Source organism: Zingiber officinale, chromosome 11A (assembly GCF_018446385.1).
Source record: "Zingiber officinale cultivar Zhangliang chromosome 11A, Zo_v1.1, whole genome shotgun sequence".
In the NCBI taxonomy this organism is placed as follows: Eukaryota; Viridiplantae; Streptophyta; class Magnoliopsida; order Zingiberales; family Zingiberaceae; genus Zingiber; species Zingiber officinale.
The window spans coordinates 92,654,841-92,659,388 of NC_056006.1; positions in this window are offsets into that span (position 1 = coordinate 92,654,841).

Here is a 4,548-nt window from a genome sequence, read left to right on the forward strand (position 1 = left end):
GACATCACCATTCCACCCTTCTACGAATGCGGCGACTTCGCGTATTGGAAGGTAAGGATGAAGTACTTTCTTATGACTAACATAATGAATTGGTTTTGTGTACAAGAAGGTTTTACTCCTCCGGTGGATAAGGAAGGAAAACCACTTGAGAAGAAGGAGTGGACAAGAGAACAAATTCACAAATCCGAAATCAACGAAGAGGTAACGAGAATAATTGAATTTTCATTGCCTACTAACATCTTGTGTAAGATAGGTTACAACAATGCCAAGGAATTATGGGATAACTTGGCCAAGTTCCATGAGGGAAGCTCAAATTCAAGCCATGAAGAGGAGCTAAGTGAGCCAAGTAGCTCACATCATGGAGGAGAAGATTTAGAAGTTGAGGGCCACTCAACATCTAAAGAAGAAGAGGAGGAGAGTTCCTCTTCAAGATCGGAGCAAGAAGAAGAAGCTTCTACCTCCGGAAGGGATGAAGATGAGAGCGTTCATCCATCCTCAACCCTAGGTAACTCAAGCATTTTAATTTCTAGCAAATTACACATAATGTGCTTCGAGTGTAGGGAATTTGGGCACTACAAGAGCAAGTGTCCAAAGAGGGTTAGAAAGACTCCACCGGCACCAAAGGTCAAGGAAGCCGGAGTCCCGAAACGCAAGGGCAAGGAGCACATCGTGTGCTTCCAATGCAAGCAAAGGGGACACTATAGGAGTCATTGTCCGAGGGGGAGGCAACCTCACAAGGGCAAGAGACCGGGCACATCGATAGGGGGAGCTAAGGCAAACCCTAAGGTAACCTCTAAGGTTCATTTTTGCAACTCTAATAAAATGCATGCTAGGAATTTTATTGCACTTGTCGATAATAACAAGCATGATAACCTTAGGAATCAATACATGTGCTTAGGTGCCAAACATGTGAGCCTAGATAAGGATAACACTAGGAAAGCCAACCCTAGAATTACCTCATCTAAGGTTAAGGAGAACCTAGGTAGGAATCCCAAATCAACTAGACACATGCCTAGGAATGCCTCAAAGAAAAATAACAAATCAAAAATTGAGGTATTAGAGAAGGAGAATCAAGTCTTGAGGTCAAGACTTGATACTTTGGAAAAGGCTCTTAAAAACATGGAGAAGTCATCTCTAGGGTTTAAGAGTCAAAAACCCAAGTCCAAGGACAAGAAAGGTTTGGGTCACAAACCTAAGTCCCAAATGGTGAAGCCCACTTACCACAATGTTCCATTTGATTATGGAACAAAACCTAGGGCTAGGAAGACCATTACCAAGGTCACAAGGAGTCACCCCTATAGTTGACCTTGATGAGACCCAAATGACCAAGGCTTTAAAGCCTAAGAGGCTCATTAGGAGGGTTGCTAGGGAAGTTATCCCTAGTGAATATTTAGTGAACCCAATGAGCTCAAATAGGTATTGGGTTCCTAGGAGCATCTTCTCTACCCCATAAATGGGTTAGAGAGTGTCAACTCCAATAAGAAGGGTAGTTAACCCAACTTTGAGGAAATTGACACTCAAGGAGCATTTTCAAGGTTTTGAGAACTTTTGAAAATGAAATGGAATTATCATTTACTCCTTTGAAGAGCTAAATGTGCCTAATGGTGGAAATATCATTTTTAATCTTAAGTGGCACAATTTGAGGAAAACCTAGAGAAATACCATAATTGGGATTTTGGTTTTCTCTTAGGGATATATGGGCAATCTAGGGTTAGATTTTAAGTTAGCTAAGGCTAAGGATACTTAGATAGGGATTTAGGTATTTTATTTGTGCTAACTTGCCATGATTGGTTGCCATATGCCATGCCATGACATCATATTTATTTTATTATCATTTGAAATGTCATGATAATGCTTAGGTTATCTATATGTCATGTGTTAGTTTCGTTTCAAACTTTATGCCATGACATCATGACATTGGCACATGTTTTCATTGATGATACCATTTTATGCCATGTCATCATCTCTTGCATTAGTAATCAATTGAATTGATTTAAGGATGAAAAACACACTTTGATATTGAGATCAAATTTGTGTTTAGAAAATACATGAGACCTTAGTCTAAGATACCTAAACCCATATCTCACATCAAAATTGACTTGGATGTGTGTTGATACACTTTAAATGTGTGTGAGATATTAGGATCATGAGTTAGGATCAAGGTGCATAGTTCTTGTACCTAGATGACCCTAATTCAAGAAATTGAGGATCATAGGGAAAGCTTGTGTACAAGTCATGTACATCTAGCCCTAAGATTATGGTCCTAAATTCAAATGGTTTTAAAAGCATTTTAAAATTGATTTGAAAAACCTTGATGAAGCTTTCCTAGTGATAGCATTCATCATTGAACATTGTGATACAAAGTTGAGTTAAACTTGAACTATTTCAAAGTTTTTGAACTTTGTATCAAGATTGAAAAATGGAAGTTATTTTCATAGAAAATTATTTTTCCTTGATAGTATATGTTATGAGGAGTGTATCCTCAAAGTTTCATAATTTTTGAAATTTTCTGGAATTGTTTATGGGTTTCTGAATTTCGGGTAAAAATTCAGGAATTCTGATAAGGGATCTTGGATCGGTCACTGGACCGATCCAGAAAGGAGTGGATCGGTCACTGGACCGATCCAGGGAAGTGTGGATCGGTCCGGAGACCGATCCAGTAAGAGGCAGTGAGGCAGTCCGATCCCAGTGAATGTGGATCGGTCTGGGGACCGATCCAATGGGATCCTGATCGGTCTGGTGACCGATCAGGGCGTGCCAAAAGCTGAATTTCAACTGTATATCTGAAATTCCGGCTGTGAAAGTTTGTGGTTTAGGTTTCTAAGGGTTTGAAACTCTCCAAGACATTGTTGGTGCAATGGTCAAGGGGGAGTTGACCTTTAGGGGGAGTTTTACCTAATTGTCAAGAGGAGTTGACTTTTAGGGGGAGTTAGTACTCCTTAAGACTTTTGAGGATTAGTGATATGGGATTATCACTAAATTGATTGTTGAGTTTAGTATCAAGGGGGAAATTACGAGTTTCAATGAAAGGTATGGGACTTTCATTAGGAAGAAACTCTTGACCTTGATACTCTCCTAATTCTTTTTGATGTGTGTCAAAAAGGGGGAGAATTATTGGAGAACCCAAGTTTAGGTTATCGGGTTAACCTAACTTGATTATGAGTTTTGTCAAACATCAAAAAGGGGGAGATTGTTGGTGCAACCTTAGGTCAAGGTTGACCTGGTTGACCCGACTCGAGTTGACGTGACTCGAGTTGTATTTTGATGTTTGACTTGGGAAAATTATCGGTGCAACCTTAGGTCAAGGTTGACCTAGTTGTGTTGCATGTTGATGTTTGACACTCGTGAGAGAGTTCTATTCTTGATGTGGGACAAGAATAGATGTTTGGGAGATTATTGGTGCAACCGTAGGTCAAAGTTGACCTGGTTGACCTGATTTGGGAAAAGTCCAAGTATGAAGACTTGGCACGGAAAAGTCCAAGCAGGGAGCTTGGCACTGGAAAAGTCCAAGTATGGAGACTTGGCACTGGAAAAGTCCAAGCAGGAAGCTTGGCACGTGAAAAGTCCAAGTATGGAGACTTGGCACGGGGAAAGTCCAAACAGGGAGTTTGGCACGGGGAAAAGTCCTGGTGAGTGAAGCCAGGCAGTCGGGAAATCCTGGTGAGTGAATCCAGGTGAAAATCCTAGTGAGTGAAACTAAGTGAAGGTGAAAGTCCCGGTGAGTGAACCTGGTGAATGAAGTGAGGCGGTGAAAATCCTAGTGAGTGAAGCTAGGTGAATGGGAAAGTCCTAATGGATGTTAGGCGGTGTGGAAAGTCCTGGTGAGTCAGGCAGGTGAAAGTCCCGTGAGTGAAGCCGGGCGGTGAGAAAGTCCTAACTGGGATGTTAGGCGGTGTGGAAATCCCGGTGAGTGAAGCTGTGAAAGTCCCGTGAGTGAAGCAGCAAGGAAAATCCAGATGGATCGGGGATGATCGGACTTCGGTGTTGAAAGTCCAAGTAGGTCAAAGGAATTGACCGGACACTTGGCGAGGGAGTTCTAGCAGGTCAAGGAGTGACCGGATGCTTAGGGATGAAGTACCAATAGGTCAAGGTTGACGGATATTGGTTTGGAAGTCTTGGGACTTGGTTTGGGCAAAATAGCTCGGATCGGTCACCGCACCGATCCGTTGATACTGCTTGCTTCGATCGGTCCGTGACCGATCGACATCAAGTCTTTGATTCTTGTCGATCGGTGACCGATCGCAAGCAACAGAGGCGAAAAGCAGGTGATCGGTCCACGCCGATCGACGTAAGGTTACGCATGCGGTTGTTGACCGACGGTCGGGACCGATCAGATAGGCCTCGATCGGTCCGTAGACCGATCGGGGTTCTAGCTGCTATGACGCAACGCTAGTTTCTTCAGCTTCTTCTTCGCAGGTATAAAGGGGCTGAGGGCTTCTACAGAGTTTCTTCTTCTTCTTCTGGAAGTTTTTCTCCTGCCTGAAGCTTCTGCTTCTCCTTCTTGCTGAGCGTTGTTGAGCTCGTTGGGTGCTAAAGCTTCGCGTGAGC